The sequence below is a fragment of the Ictidomys tridecemlineatus genome, chromosome 4, assembly GCF_052094955.1.
Source record: "Ictidomys tridecemlineatus isolate mIctTri1 chromosome 4, mIctTri1.hap1, whole genome shotgun sequence".
Lineage (NCBI taxonomy): Eukaryota > Metazoa > Chordata > Mammalia > Rodentia > Sciuridae > Ictidomys > Ictidomys tridecemlineatus.
The window spans coordinates 107,749-125,531 of NC_135480.1; positions in this window are offsets into that span (position 1 = coordinate 107,749).

Below are 17,783 nucleotides of genomic sequence, written 5' to 3' on the forward strand. Positions count from 1 at the left end.
AGTGCTGCAGCAGCCTGAGACAGGCAGGCAGAGGCACAGAGGGAGGCAGCTACAGGGAGTCTAGACCCTCAGCCCAAGGACAGAGGCCAGAAACAGACCACCTCAGAGTCTTTTGGGATATGTAGTCTTTGAGACAGAGTGACTTAGCCAGGGACTGCTCCAATTCAGAATCAGGGGTTTTAAGAAAATCTGTTAATTCCCAGCCCAGGGTGATCACTGTAGAAGGGTAGAAGAACCTGAGCTCAGACCAAATTCCCAGTAGCCTATGAGAGCATTCTAGATCATTCAGTCTGTCCTGCCTGTCCAGCTCTCACCATGGATGCCTCTGGGAGCTGCAGGCTACACAGATTCAGGGTTCTCAGGGTTTCTGGACAGTGTAGTCTGGTGCTCTGCCCACACTGTCTTTGCCCTTCAGGACCATGGAAGCTGTGTGCCATGTGCTGGCCCAGACACCCTGGAGAACCCTGGCAGTGGACTCTGGTGTTCTACCCATGCAGCCCTCACCCCAGAAGCTTAGGGGTTGCAAGTAGCACATTCACCCTCATACCACCAGGATTCTGGGTAGTGCAGTCTTGTATTCCACATTGCAGCCCAGCTTCAGAGGTCTCTGTGAGCTGCAGTCTACTCAGGCACCCGTAGTGATTCTGAACAGTGTAGCCTGGAATTCTGCCCACTCAGCCCTCACTCCAGAAGTCTATGGGGGCTTCAAGTAGCATATTCAACCTCATACCCCCACCCAGGATTCTGGGTAGTGTAATCTGGTATTCTACAATGCAGCTCCCACTGCAGAGGTCTCCAGAAATTGCAGGTTACACAGTCACACAGGCATCCCTAGGGATTCTAGACAGTGTATTCTGGTGTTCTGCCCATGCAGCATCACTATAGTGGATTCTGGGAGCTGCAAGCCCCCAAGGATCATGGGTATTATAGCCTGGTGCTATGTTCAAGTGTACAGTGACTACTTAGAGCTCAGAGCCTCAGGGAATTCTGAGTATTATACTCAGTTCTGCTCAGTCAGCTCTGACTGCAGAGGTCACTGAGAGCTGTGGGCCATTTATTATTCTGGGTGGTGCAATCCATTCTACCTAAGTGGACTTCACCCCCATCATGGCTCTGGGATCTACCTAGACACCCCTGAGGAGTCTGTGTAGTGCAATACAAAGTTTGCCCCAGCGGTATTCAAAAGGAAGGTGTCTGGGAGTTGCAGGCCCCCAGGGATTCTGGGTAGTATAGTCTTGCCCTCTACCTCCATAGCCCTCACTGTGGAAGCCTCTGAGAGTTCTAGGCCACATGGACATGGGGCACCTCCAAGAATTCTAGGTAGTATAGTTCAGCTCCCTACCCTGAAGCCCTCACTATTGCAGATCCTGGGAACTGCAATTCCCCCTGAGGATTCTGGATAAGGTAGTCCACTGTTTTGCCTACATGCCCCTCCTGCAAGGGCAATGAGAACTGAAGGCCACATGATTACCTTGGTACTGAAGACCTCACTGTGGAAGCCTCCTGGAATTGCAGGCAGCGCACCACCTCTATGTCCCCAGGAATTGTGGGTAGTGTAGTCTGACCTGCATAATGCACAGCTCTCACTTGGGAGGCCTGTGGGAGTTGCAGGCTGCATACTCACCTGGGCAACACACCCCACCAAGGATTATGGATACTGTAGTTAAGCTCTCAGTCCAAGAGTCCTCACAACAGAGAATCCTGAGAGCTACTGGCACTGAGAATTGTGGGTAATTTAGTCCTGTGTTTTTCCTACTCACTGCAGAAAATTCTGAAACTAAATTTCCCTTTTAGGATTGTGGGTAATGCAGTTCAGTGGTTTGCCCACTCACCACAGAGGATTCTGGAAGCTGCAGTCCCTGAGGGTTCTGGATAATGCAGTCTAGTTTTTGGCCTGCACATTCCTGCTGAGGATCACAGGAGCTGAAGACCCCATGCTTTCCCTGGGACCCTGGAGATTCTAGGAAGTGAGCTCTACCAACAAAACCATCACCACCAAATCCTCTGGGACTTACAGGGTTACAGGGTATGTAGGCATCCCCAGAGATTCTGAGCATTGAAGTCTGGTATTCTGCCCTTACAATTCTCACCCCCAGAGGCTCCTGGGCAGAGCAGGCACCCAAAAGTAATTGGCAGCATAGTTTGATTTTTTGGTCAGTACAGCCCTCTCTGCAGAGATCTCTGCAAGTTGCAGGTCCCCAAGAATTATGGGTAGCATAGTCTGTCATTTGACCCATGCTGCCTTCACTGTAGAAGGCTCTGGTAACTGCAATGAGGATTCTGTAGTTATCCAGGGTTCTGGGTAGTGTGATCCATCATAATTTTTGCATCTCTCATCCTAGAGGCTCCTGAGAGCTTCTTACTGCATTTTCATGAGCCCTTACCCTCAGGCCCCAATGAGACTCCAGGCACTGGGCCCTCCCTGCACATTTGTGTCCTCAGACACTCAAGCCACATAAAATGTGTCGGGGACTAGAAGGAAATTCTTCTTCCAAGATTAGCCTGACAGCCCCTTGGGAGACATCCTGCCTGGAAGGCATCCTGCAGCTACTGATCTCCCTGGAACATCCAGCGGTTATCAGGATCATCAGACATCTTGCAGCTGGCAGTTTTACCACCCACATCCAGCAATTGCGGAGACCTTCCCCATTCCTAGCATATGAATACCCACCCACATCCAGCAATTGCGGAGACCTTCCCCATCCCCAGCATATGAATACCCACCCAGCAATTGCTGATTAGAGAGCTTCCCCATCCCCAGCATATAAATATCCCTGTGTGAACAATAAAGGTGTGCAGCTTGATCAGAACTTTTGTCTTGCTGTCACCTTTCATGTCTCTTGCCCCTTCATTCCTCCCCATCTAGGTTCGCTGCCCACGTTGATGTGTCCTGCCGGACGGGACAAAAATACATTGACATACCATGATAATGGGCAGCCAAAGCCTCAGTAAGAAATACTGTTGTTAAATACGTTCTCCTAAAATATTACCTGAGAACGTAAAGAACATGGCAGAAACTCCTTCTCAGCCCACCAGGCAGTGCACAGGAAGCTTCTTCCTCATGTTTTCTTCATATGGACCTCAGTCATCCTGAATCCACAGTTGCGCCTCCATGGGTAGGTTCCAAAGGGAAGAAAGCTCTGGTCCTCACCGTAGACATATCCACCAGGCATCCCCAGTCCATGGTATTTTTCTAGGTGTCTCCCCAGGATTAAAAAAAAAAAAGGAAGAAAAAAACCTCTGGTCTACACCTTAGATAGAGCCTCTAGGAGTCCCTAGATGTGGCATCTCTCAGGTGGGTCCCCAGGAGAAGGAAGTTTGATTAGGGCACAGAACACAGCCCCCAAAAGCAGTTGATCAGAGAAAGTTGTTCTGAGTGCCCCCTGTTGGCCACTGTGGGCAGTGAAGGATGCTGGGTGTTCACTGTTCAGAGCTGCACCCCCTTGTGCTAGGTACAATGAAGCTCTTAAATTCATAGTTCTGACTATTCCAGGTCATGATTTTGGAAATCGAAAAGAAATAGAGCCTACCTCCTATGTCTTGATCAGAATGGATGGAGATAGAAAGCAGCAAAGTACATGGCCCATAGACAAAATTTCATTGATTTCCTATATTTCAGCCATCATGTTGGGGAAACAGTGAAATTTATAAACTAGAATAAGAAAAGTTTTAAAGCATTTATATTATATTTAAAATAGAGACCCCAAATTTGAAGTACTTACATGTAAGTAATAAAGTATAATCATATTTCAGAAAATCTTGAAATGTTTATAAAGAAATCAAATAAAATATAAATAAATACAGAGATAGTCTTTGTTAAGGTCTCAATATAATTAAGATGAAACTACCTCAAACCTGATCTGAAGATTCAGTGCATTCCAGAAATTTCCAACACGCTCTTTTTAAACCTAAACTAGACATCACTGACTTCAAAAGGACACACACTTCAAGAAGCCACACATATGGATGCCAGAACCTATCAAAATACTCTCTAGATTTGCATTTAAAATTGGAAACTGTAAAACTCTAGAAGATGTGCATGACCACATGTTTCATGATGAGGTTCTAAATACAACCCACCCCCAAAATCCATGAAAGCTATGGATGTGGCTCAGTGGTTAAGCACTCTGGATTCAATCCCTGCTATCAAACAAACAAACAATAACAACAAGAAATCCATGAAAGAAAAACCTGATAATGTGGAATGTATTAAATTCCTCTGTAAAAAAAATCATATTAAGGAAATAAAAAGACAAATCAAAGACTGGGGGAATCTTTGGAAAGTATATGTCTAAAACAAACTTGTGTAAAAAATATAGTAAGACTCAACAATAAGACAACATAATGGGTAAAGATATGAACAGACAACTCACAAGAAAGATACGAGATGGTAAAGAAGCATAGAAATGATTCTTAGTATCACCTGTCATGAGGAAAGCACAAATTAAGACCCCAAGTGCACTGCACACCTACCGAGCTGCTAAGGTCTTTAGTAAGTGTAGTATCAACCATGAGGATGATGAACAGCCACAGGCACTCTTGTGCATTGCTGGAAGAGCACACAACAGTTCAACACTATCAAAAAACTGACCATTTTCCCCAAAGTTAGACATGGTCTCACCACATGGTCCTAAAAATATAGACAACTGCCTCAAAAATGTATATCGAGATAACACCACTCCATTACATATAGTAGTTCTATTCACAATGTCCTAATACCTTAAGCAATCAGGATGTGCTTCAATGTGTAATAAAATAGCATAACTGCTATGAATCTATGCCATGGAGGCCCTGGTGTCTCTGACTTCCCCCAGGTCTCTACTCTGGACTGCCTTTACCTTTGCACACCTCACAGAGGGAAAAATGAATTCTGAATAGAAACACCTGTAAATGCAGCTGATAAACTCAGGCTCAGAATGCAATTGCTGCCTATGGAAAGAGATTAAAAAGTTCTGGATGTGGATGGTAAACTTAGAAAAATGCAAGCACAACAACCCAGGCCTGCATCTTTGTTCATAGGAGCTTCCTGGAGAACAACAGACAAACATGGAGGCAACTCCAGGATCTCCACAAACCACATCTAGGGGAGAACCTGGAGGTGGCTGTCATTAGGGCCCCTGTGACCCACCTCTGATTAACTTAGAGGACATTATGCTACAGCTTCATACCTTCATCCCAACTTTTAATTTCATCTCTTTCCACAGGTTGCAAATGCATCCTGAGCTTGGATTCTGTTGACTGATTAATTTGTTTAATGTTGCAAAGAGAACTATTCCACTACCTAGTCCTGATGCACTACCTCTGAAATTCACTGTTCTGGTTATTCAACATACATTTGCATATTTTTGGCTAAAATAGATCTAAAAGGATGGTTAGCAGTTGTTGGGGTTTGCACACTCTGCCATCTCAGCAACTTTCTCTGTGTCCAGAGGCTGCAGAGGTGTTATCTGTTGTTCCAATTAACTTTTCCCTTCATTTTCATTGAGCCATAGTGGCCCTGAGGTTAGCAACTGTAGCTCCAACCCACTGAAATTCTGCAGGTCTCCTCCAGCGAGCAGAGTGTCCCTCTCTCCCTGGGACTGGTGGCAGCTCTGTTGGAGTGGAGCAGAACAGGTGAGCGCCTCCTCGGGATGGGGAGCCTGGAGGAGAAAGGGCAGAGCCGAGGTGAGCGGATGCCATACCCACAGTTTCCACTGCAGGATAAACCAAGCACCTTTCAGAAACTACAACCTGACTTATGTCCGCCAGGTACCTCCTATGGGCAGCACAAACAGGGGACCTTTTTGGCAGCAGAGCGTGGAGACCAGGAACCCCTGAAGCCACCCTGAGAAGGGCGAGTGCCCTCCAGGCTCCATGAAGTCAATCCAGGGTGCTGGAGTGGGAGAAAGGGCTGAGTTCCAGGTCGTGATTTCTGAGTCTAATTCCCCTGCACCCTGGCCCAAGCCTGAGTGGTTTGGCTATGTGACTTAACAACTCTGAGCTGTAGTTTCCCAGCTGTGCCAGGCGATGGCAGTGCTGTCCTGGTTCCCGCCAGATGGGCAGCAAGGAGCTGGTGCTTTCAGGGTTGGAAAGCACTCTGGGGCTCTGTAGCATTGCCACCCTCTGTGCATGGATCCTGCTCCCCTCTCCATAGCTCTGTATTCAGCTTGTACTCACGCTTCAAGTCACTGCAGCCATAACGTAATTCCTCATAGGTACTCGCCCATTCTTCAATATACCCCACATTGTTTGGAGAACCATGCAGTAAATGCCCTTATTTGCGGGGCTGGGATGTGGCTCAGTGACTGAATGCTTGCCTCATACATGTGAGGCCCTGGGTTCAATCCTCAGCACCACATAAAAAGATAATAAAAATTAAAAATAAAAACTAAATGCCCTCATTTGCTATTCCCCCTTTCAAGACTTAAACCTTTCTTTCAAGCTTTGGATCTGAGATTTCTAGGTGTCTGATGCAGGTGGGTTTGGTTTTTCCTTCATCTAAGACTGGGCCCTGCAATATGGTGGGGCCAGAAGCTGATAGGCATGATGTTGTGTTTACACCATGATATTGAGGCTGGGACAAAGTTATGTCTAGGAATAGTGACTGAGTCTATGTAAGGAGTTTTGAGAACTGTTGAGTAAACACCCAGGCCCTGCCTCTCTGATCTTGAGTCTGAATTACACCAATTAACAGGTGGAATGGGAGCTACTTCTACATAGCATACATGAAAGCAATTCACAGGAGAAAGGCAGAAAGGAAGACTGCAGAAGGAATCTTACACTTGGCTGGGCACTGGGCACTGCTCTGACCTGTGGCCCTTCCCTCTGGGGCAATAAGCCCCACCTACTTACTGCCAGGAGGTTCCCTGTCCTACAGACAACAGGTTGTCCTCATCTTGGACACCAAGACCTTCTGGGTTTCAGCAGAAGTTCAGTGTCTAAGCCCAATGGATGCTACTGGAAAGAGCAGGCAGCTGCAAAAGGGGGATATGAAAGGCTGGCCAAAGGAAAGTAAATGCAGGTTTGCCCTTGCACAGAAATGGGCTTTCAGTGAAATGGGCTTCCAGTGGACACACTTTGTATAATAAAGTGGCTAACTCTGAGATAAACAAGATTGATAAGCATTTAGCCTAACTAACCAAAATGAAAAGAGAGACTTACATTAATAAAAATAGAGATGAAAAAGGGGAAATCACAGATATTACAGAAATTCAGCAGAACATTAGGGACTATATTGAAAATATATTGCAATAAGTTGGAAAACCTAGAAGAAATAGACACATACAACCTGCTAAAACTGAATCAAGAGGACATAGAAAACCTAAACAGACCAATAACTAGGAATGATATATAGAAACCATAAAAAAATGCCTTCCAAAAAATAAAACCCTGGGACCAGATGGATTCTCAGCTGAATTCTATCAGACCTTTAAAGAAGAACTAAAGCCAATACTCCTCAAATTAATCCATTAAATATAAAGGAATGGAGCACTTCCAAATTGATTCTATGAAGCTAGTATCACTCTCATATCAAAACCAGATAAGGAGGGCTGGGGCTGTGGCTCAAGCGGTAGCGCGCTCGCCTGGCATGCGTGCAGCCCGAGTTCGATCCTCCAGCACCACATACCAACAAAGATGTTGTGTCCGCCAATAACTAATAAATAAATAAATATTTTTTTAAAAAAAAGAAATGTTCTTTAAAAAAAAAAAACCAGATAAGGACACATCAAGTAAAAACACTACAGACCACTATCATTGATGAACTTAGACTTTTAAAAAATATACCTAATAAAATATTAGCAAATCATGTTCAACAACATACTAAGAGGATTGTACGTCATGATCAACTTGGTTTTATACCAGAGATGCAAGGATGGTTTAATATACACAGATCAATAAATGTAATTCATCACATAAGTAGAATTAAGGGCAAAAATCATTTAGTCATCTTGATAGGCACAGAGAAAGCCTTTGATAAAATTCAGCACAAAATTTGTCAAAATAAAAGCAATGAAGAAACTAGGGATAGAAGGAACCTACCTCAAAACCCTAAAGGGTATATATGAAAACACCCAAAGCCAACCCCACAGTAAACAGGAGAAACATGAAAGCATTTCCTTTAAAATCAATAACAAGACAAAGATATCTACTCTCACCACTCCTGTTTAATATAATTCTAGGAAGAACAATTAGACAAGAGAAGGAAATAAAGGGATTAAAAGTAGGAAAGAAAGAAGTCAAATTATCACTGTTGGCAGATGATTTGGTCCTATACTTAGAATATTAAAAAAAAAAAACTCCACCAAAAGCCTATCAGGGCTAATAAGCAAGTTTGTCAAAGTAGCAAGTTACAGAATCAACATAAAAAATCAGTAGCTTTCCTATACATCAATAATTAATCTGCAGAGAAAGTTAACAAGAAAACTATTCCATTCTCAATAGCCTCAAAGAAAATAAAATACCTGGGAATAAATCTAACCAAGGAGGTGAAAGATCTCTACAATGAAATCTATAGAACATAGAATAAATACATTGAAGATGACTCAAGAAGATGTAAATACCTCCCATGTTCATGGACACAAAAAGGCCACCTTTTTTTTCTGATGTGGCTCACAAGAGTCATAAAGCAGTGTACTTAGTACTGCCAATTCACCACAAAGCCTATCTTTCAAACATATCTTAAATAATAAACTTGAACAGGCAGGTGAAAAAATCAGGGAAAAGAAGTCATAAAGAGCATGTCCCTTCATGCCCTCTCCAGATCCCACCTCCCAGCACCTTCAGCAAGAGGCCCTTTCAGAGGGTCCATAAAATGAAAACTTTTCATGATATAATACATTATTTGCCTTTTTATTCTTATCATTTTATATTTATATAGCAGAATTTGACCAGAGATTTACATTAACCTAAGAAACTGAATGCAGAAGCAATTTTCAAGAATCTGGTTTTTTATCATGCTAGACTTTAAAATATTTGCAAAAGAGAAAAACAATACTGCTCTTCTCACTTTTTTGATTATTATTTATAACAATTTTATGTTAATTTGTAATGCATTTATGACTGTGTGTGTGTATGTGTGTGTTGTGGTACTGAGGTGTGAGCCCAGGGATGTGGGCCACTGAGCTACATCCCCAGCCCTCTGTTTTATCTTGAAACAGGGTCTGGCTAAGTGTCCCAGGCTCTCCTCAAACTTTTCATCCACTTGCCTCAACTTCCCAAGTCCCTAGGATTTATGAGTGTGTGCCAATGTGCAATTAATAAATTACTAATTTCGATAAGCAGAATAATGGTCTTTCAAAGATATATACATGTTTCATCTGTGGATCCTTTCAATATGTTATCTTAAGTAACAAAAGGGATTTTGTAGATATGATTAAGAATCTTTTGCTGGGCCTGTTGGTACACATCTGTAATCCCAGGGAGCTGAGGTTGATCTTAGGAGCTAGACATCAAGAGATTGCTGCCTGGAACACCTTCATTTTAGCCCTGTGAAACTCATCTTAGACTTCTTACTAAGGAGCCTAGATAATAATTTTTTGTCATTTAATTCATTATCTGTGGCAACTTCCTTGAGCAGCCATAGGGAATTGACACAGTAACTCAAACTTTACTCAATTTTAATTTCCAAAACAATAAAAACTAATTGATGTCATCTTATGATAAAGGTTCTTCATGATGAATAATGTTTTTTTAAAATGGGATTGTGCTCTGTTGCCTAGAATTTGTCTCAAATTCAAGACCTCTCAAGCGATCCTCCTGCCTCAGCCTCTCTGAGACAAAAAATTTAAGAACCACTCCTCTAAATAAATTCTGTGTCTTTATGACTTGCCTCCTCTCTTTTCACCTTGGTTCTTGGTGCTCTGAGTGCCTAGAATGTCCTTGCCTTAATTAAAATCTTCACCATTGTTTAAGGTACATCTTACTATGTACCTCATCATTACTCCAGCCAGAAGGCTCCCTCAATCCTATTTTCTGACATTCCATGAGGAGGTAACCATCTCTTCATTCCTGCTCTCCACAATTCAAGGTCCCTGGCTCTCTACATAGACCCCAGCTATACTGCCATGATAAAATCCCAGGTTCTGGATGATCCACAAAAAGCCAAGATTCCCAGTGAGTATTGTGTCATAGACTCTAATTTACTAGCTCATTATGTAAAGCCCAGCATCACTGAGTCCTACCATCAAGAGAACCCCAGTTCCATTTTTCTAAACATAGAGTTTGGAGGACCTGTGTGCACTGCTGATACCGCTGAAGCCAGATTTAAAGATAGGTAGTTAGTGTAGTTACATAAATCGGGTCTAATATGGAGTAAGATAAAGAAAATGGAAACCATTATCAAAAATGGAGTCCAGGAAACCAGAGCAGCACTTGGGGAAATTGAAATGTTAATGTCCCCAACACTGGAACCCATTCTAAGGAACTGTTAATGAAACAGCTCCCAGCAAACAGGAAGGTGCTAATCAAACCACCCCAGGCCCTTCCTGCCCAGATAACTCCTCCAGTCATCTATCTCCCACATTTTGGCCTTCCCACCTACATTCTATCACTGATGGATAAAGGGAAACAAAGGACAAAAATGTGGAAAGACTAAAAGAACACCTTAGCTATAAAAAAGGGAAGACCTCCCCCATCCACGGATTCCCTTCTTCCTCCTGGAGGAAGTCTTTTCTGCAATCCTTTAACAAAGCCTTCCACTTTCCACTCTACACTTGCCTCTGCATGCTTCTCTGGTGCTATACTTCAACATTCGGGGAAGCAGGGACTTGTCACCAGTAAACAACGGTAACACTGCCAGTTATTAGTGACAAGTCCTGCTTCCCCACACGTTGAAGTTTTAACATTAGAGAAGTACACCAAAGCAAGCGTATGACCAGGGTTTATTTAAAAAGGGGTAACATAGACTTCTCCAGCGAGGGAGAAGGGGGACATAGCTGGTATCCTGGTATCCTAAGAGGCGAAGTGTTCTGCCCTTTTTACATGTTCTAGGTTTCCTTTGTTCTCCTGCCTTTTCCCCCTTATCTGTCTCCCTCCAGCCTAGTGACTAGGCCCTTATCTGTCTCTCTGCATGGAACCCAGCATCCCTGTCATCACATGCCCAGTGGGATGGCCAAAAGTTGGGAAATTGGTGGGCTGAATGGGGAAAGGCAGGGCAGAGTACCCAAGAACTCATTAACAATCTTATAGCTCCCTATAAGGAAGGGAAAGACCTGGGACAGGTTAGGCAACGGGTTGGAACAAGGGCAGATTCTTGATAAGGTCCCTCAGGAGACAATATTCAACTGCCCATACTCACTCAAATTGGCCTCCTAGATCTGATCTGACTCAGTTTACCTATCTACATTGACTAATTCTGCCTTCACTGCTACCAGAGAAACCCACTAACCTGTCTCTCTTGTAGACCCCAGGACACTAGGAATTCTTCCATAAACAGAACCTCAGCTTCAATGCTTTCCACATAAATATTAGCAGGACAGGTAGTCCTACCATCCTAGAAATTCAGTTCCCTATGGTTTTTTTGTTGTTGCTGCTGTTGTTGTTTTGGTGATGCGGGTTGAACTCAGGGGCACTAGACCACTGAGCCACATCTCCAGCTCCTTTTTTGTATTTTATTTAGAGACAGAGTCTCACTGAGTTGCCTAGTGCCTCTCTGTTGCTGAGGCTGGCTTTGAACTCATAATCCTCCTGCCTCCTGAGCCACTGGGATTACAGATGTGCTCCGCTGCACCTGGAAGTTCCCTGGATTTTGAAGAAAAACCAAGAAGCACTGTATATACTGTCATTATAAAAGCCACTTTTGTCTCTCTGCATGGAACCCAGCATCCCTGTCATCACAGAACACAATTTCCTTGGCTCTCCACATAGACCACAGCAGGCCTAAGAGTCCTGCCATCATATAACCAAAGTCCCTGCCTCTTAAAGTACTGTGCTTTAGCCTGGGGAGTCTTGCCCTGATTTTAAAAAAAAACAAAAAAAAAACAGTTCCTTGACTCTACAGATAGAGACAAACATTACTACACTATTTTGGCCTTCCCACCTACATTCTATCACTGTAGGATAAAGGGAAACAAATGACAAAAGTTTGGGAAGACTAAAAGAAGACCTATAACGCCAGTTACCTGTCTTTATATGTAGACCCGGCAAAAATAATTACATTGCCAACAAAAGAAACTCAGATCCCTGGCTGTCCACTACATAGTTTAGAAGCCATGGAGTACCTACCATCACAGAAACCCATTTTTCTGTCTGCACATACAGCTGAGCACCTCTGTGTGTTATGACATGAGAGAAACCCACTTCCCTAGCTTTGGACACACAGTAAATCAGTCATTTGACTTCTACCACAATCAAACCCTATTTCACTTGCTTTTCACCTGGAGACCAGAAGACCTTTTATAACTCCTATCATAAGACACTACTTATCTAGATCTCCAAGTAAATTGCAAAAGACCTGAAGATCCTTAGAAAATACAACACCACTTTTCTAACTCTCTTGGTAGATACCAGCAGTTTTGCTTTCCTCCCATCATAGAAACTGGTTCCTTTTTCTACACATAGAGGTCAGCAGATCTATGAATCCTGCCATAATGGAAAGCCAGTTATATGGCTTCCATAGACACAAGATGTTATGGTAGGTTTTTCATCATAAATCCCAAGAACCATAGGTAGATCTTGACAGTTCTGGGAATTCTAACATAATAGAAACAGTTAACTATGTTCTACATTGTGCTCAGCAGGCTTGTGTATCCTACCATCATATAAGATGAGTTATATGGTTCTTCACAGAGTTCAGGAGCCAGTGAAACTGCCTATAATAGAAACCTTATTCTGTGGTTATGACATATATCCAGTAACTCTGGGAGTGGTACCATCAATAGAGCTTTATTTCCCCAGGTTATCATGTAGAGTACAATACTGCTGTGAGTCTTGGTATCATAGAAATCAGCTCACTGACTCTAACTCTAATCCTAACCTCTGACCCTAACCCTAACCCCAAACCATAACCATAACCATAACAATCTTATCTTAATCCTAATCCCGCAGTTAACATTAAAATTGTTGAGTTTCATAACCTATAAGCCTTAGGGAACTAGTTCTTTGGATTCTCTGCAGCTAGGTGGTAGTTTTGAATATTGCATTGTCCACAGTCCTATAGTCCTTAAAGGTTTCAGGTGTTCCTGAAATGAGTGGTGAAATTTCGCGACTACATTACCCACCATACCACATGGACATGTTTCCCAGAATCTCTTCAGTGTTCAATCAAAGTGTGAGACTACCTTACCCATAATCTTTAGGTAGGAATTTCCCCAGATCCTCTGCATTGAGAAGGTAAATCCAAGGAATACATTGCCCACAATTGTAAAAAAAGTTAAGATCCTTCAAGTGTCCATCAGTGAGCAGTCAAATTGGACGAATTTGACTGCTCACTGATGGCCACTTTTTTAATACACAAGTTTCCTAGTAATCCATACAGTCATCTGGCAAATTACAAGACAACATTCACCACAATACTTAGTGAGGTAGTTCCCAGGATCCTCCACTGTAAGAGGGCAATCCAAGGACTACAAACCCCACAATGCTATGACACTGTATGCTCCCAAATTTTTCTGCTATGTGATAAATTACAAATATTCATTACCCACAATCCTATATGGACAAATTTCCCAGAATTTTCTGCAGTAAGCAGGAAAATTTTGGGATTATATTACCCACAGTTCTTAGGAAGTTTCCAGAATCCTCTACAGCAAGAGAGAATTTCCAATGACTAACTTGCCAACAATTGTAAGGGGCAGAAACCGCCATGGTTCCCCACCAGTGAGCAGTCAAATTGAATTACAGTGCCCACAATCCTTTGTGAATAAGTTTTTCAGGAATTACTGCAGTTTGCAGTCAAAACTTGGGACTACATTATCCACAATCTTGAAAATTTCCCAGGATCCTCAAAGTGAGGGGCATCCCAAGGACTACATTCTCCACAATCCCAAGGCGTAGTAAGCACCAAGATTACCCAATGGGCAGCCAAATAGGACTACAGTGCCCACAATAATTTTTAACAAGTTTCCCAGGAATCCCTAAAGCAAGCAAATCGATTTTGGAAATGTATTACCTCCAATTCTAAAGAGGTAGGAAGGTCCCAGAATCCCCCACATTGAGTGGTTAAACCCAGGACTAAATTAACCATAATTTAATTATCCATGGTTATCTATAATTTTCTAAAAAGAAAGAGTCCAAAATTCCTCATTGTGAGACCACTTTACCCACAATCCTAATATGGGCAGAAGTTCCCAAGATTCCCTAAGTGATCAGGTAAAACTTGGGACTATATTATCTACAATCCTAAAGGGAGCAATACCCCAGGGTACCCAAGTACCAAGCAACTGCTCCTTATTGGTTTTCGCTACTGTCTCTTCTTACTCCTTCTATCACTACATAACCTTGTCCCTGACACAGTAGAGTTGAGATTGCTGCACCTTCATGGTTGACTCATCTCCCGACTCAGTGTGATTGTGGGCCAGGTTGGGTGGCAGGCGAGGTCGCGATACTTACCCTCTCGCTCAGCCCAGGAGACACTAGCTCGTCTAGTGTGCTTCACCACCTCTGTCAGAGGGCCGTTCCGACAGCTGGTGCCTCAGAGAGGACAGGATGGTCTCCTGCGTACCATTGTCGCAGGGGGTGACAGCCCTGAGCGAGCAGACAGGCAGGCAGGGTCCATACCTTGCAGAACCAGGCCAGCTCATACTGTAGGTCCTTGATGGTACTACTTGTCAATTCCAGAACATCCTGAGGGAACAGGCCGAGTTTGTGACAGGTCTTTTGGCTGAGGTGACAGGGGTAGAGGTGGTCTGAGGCTCCCTCTGGGGTCCTGTGAGTGGACACAGATGAGCCTCCATCCCAGATCCATGCTACTGCCAGCCCTGACAAGTCCCTTCCTGTGTGGCTGCACCATCCCAGGTGCAAGATCAGGCCTATCCCAGGTGACCCAGTCCCACAGGTACCACAGCCCACTACTCCCCAGTGAGTGAACACCTGTTCTACTTGGCCAGTAGTGTGCACAGGTCATGCTGGACCCTCCTAGCCCCTCCTCAATCGTGTATGTGTCCTGTAGAGTTGGCCTCTTGGACCGACTATACTTGGACCTAGCTCATGCACCCTCTGCTCCTCTCATTCTGCACCAACCCTTCTAGCTCTCTCTGGCCTTTCTTCACCTGTGGCATCTGAGCTCTCTCTGATCTGGTCCTCCAGGCCAGCATCCCTTCATGGTTCCAACCATCCCTATAACACACCAAGCTTCAGTGCTGTTGCACTCAGGCCTGCAACTCCAACACCTGGGTGCTTCCCAAGCAGTTCAGGGGGGCCCCTACAATGCTCAGAGCTTTAGCCTCAGGTCAGGATAGGTGGTGAAGCAAACCAGGCTGGAATGTTTTAAATAGAGATTAGGTGCCTTGACACAAAGCTAATCCTTCGGGCCTAAAGTTTTTGTGGTAGGCAGAAGGTATTAATATTCAGTCAAACTTAGAAAAGCTGCGGTACTTCCCAGGATGAAGTACCACAGACAGCCTCTGCCCCATGTCTGCCCCTATAGTTAGCTGGGCATCAGCAGTAGAGCCAGGAGCCCCTGCACTGGAAGGATATTTCCCTGGATGAAGTGGCCTCCCCTTGCTGGTCCTGCCATGGACTTCAGGAACAGTATTCATGTCTGGGAGGCAATGCTGTGTCTATCTTCAAGGGCCCCAGGGCAGCCACATCTGGGCTGCTGGGGTCCAGCCATGGGCCTAGAAGTCACCAGTCACCCTGGCTGGCCAGGATTCCTGCGTTAGCCAAACACCGCTTGTCCTGTATCAGCCATTACTGATTCCACCAGCCAGGTGGAGGGGGCAGAGGGACCTGCCCAGTGCCAGAAGCCTTATAGGCAAGTGACAGAGGAGCTGGGAGGTTCTGATGCAGGCTCCAGCCTCCTGATTCTTCAGCTGACTCACTGTCTTCTGCTTCCCAGTTGGCCCATGGGTACCAAGGACTCATTTACTTTATTTACTACTGTCTCCATCCACATCCGAGACAGTCCTAGCAGAGCACTGCTACATGAATGAGTGGACGTTTCAAGCTTGTTATGGTTTGAAGTTCCCCCAAAAGCTCACACATAGGGCTGGGGTAGAGCGCTCAGCGGTAGAGCGCTAGCCTAGCACATGTGAGGCCCTGGGTTCGATCCTCAGCACCACATATACATAAATAAAATAAAGATATTATGTCCAATTACAACTAATAAATAAATATTTTTTAAAAAGCACACACGTGAAACAATGCAAGGTTTGGAGAAGAAATGATTGGGTTATAGCCTTAATCTAATCAGTGAATTAATCCCCAATGGGATTAAACTAAGTGGTCACTGGAGGGATTTGGAGTATGGCTAGAGGAAGTGGTTTACTGGGGGCATGGCTATGGGGTATATATATTTTGTATCTGGAGAGTGCAGTCTCTCTCTGCTTCCTGATCACCATGATGTGAGCTATTTCCCTCCGCCACCCTCTCCCACCATGTTGTTCAGCTTCACTTCAAGCCCAGAGGAACTGGCCTTCTATGGACTAAGACCTCTGAAACCATATGCTTCCAAATAAATCTTTCTTTTTTTACACTTGTGCTGGTAGGGTCCTTTAGTCATAGCAGCAAAAAAGCTGACTAAAACAGAGCTCTATTCGGATCTCAATCCTGTGATACCCACAAAGGCCCAGACATGCCCCTAGTATCCACAGCCCTACATGTTCCCCATCACTGACTGTCCAGCCCTAAACCACACATAGGGGGCCTCCAAGTACTGCAACCATCCCCCAGGCCTGTGCCTGGGTCTGTCACCAAGTGACAGAGATAGTCCTACAGGTTCCACTCCCCATCAAAGAGCCTGCTCCCCACAAAGCCCTGGGCTCCTAAATAATGCACCACAGGTTTCTCCTTATAAAAGCTGCATGGACTGAGGAACAGGAGGACCTTGGTTCCCAAACCCAGAGGCTAGCCAGGGCCTCAATCCTCGCTCACCTTGATGAACCACTGCTTCAGCACCTCACGGGCCCACTGGCAGGCCTCACAGCTCTCTCTGGTAACCTTTAAATGTCTGTTGTGCACTGAAGAGAGCACAGAGAGTGGGAGACAGAACACATGCACCCACGTATCACAGGACCCTTGGCCAGAAACAACTGGCTTGAAGACTCCAGCAGCTGGGCCCACCCAGGCCAGTCGATGGGATACATGGAAGACGAGGGCCTCATCTTCCTCAGAACCCACCCACAGCCTCAGAATAGTAAAAGGAAGGAGACTCCAGCCTCCCCACACCTCTTTGCCTGCCCTAAGGGCTGAGCCCCACTTGGGAGGAAAGAGGAACTCAACAGGAACTCACAACAGGACTCGTTTTTCCTTTTTGCAGTTTCCAAACTTCGCCTGCATCTTGCTCATCTCCTGCACCTTCTATGGAGAGTCTTGCCAGGTGTCTGTCTTGCACAGACACTGCTGCCACCTCCCAAGTCAGTGCTCTTTCTTCCTCCCCATGTCCTCAAGTGCTCCTGTGGGCACAGACTCAGAGTTCAGCAGGGCTAGGCCTGTATGGCTGCGGCACAGGTTGGGTGTTGTGACCACAAACTGATCTTGCCAGCCTCATATATGCTGAGGACTTAGGCTCATTTTATGTATAAACAGCAAATCTGCAATCCTAACTTATTCTGGACTTTCTAGGAATGCAGCTTCATGCCAACTGAGAGGTGGGTATTTTGTTCAGGATTCCACCAGGGCTGCTCTCTACCCTGGAAACCCTGCCAGTT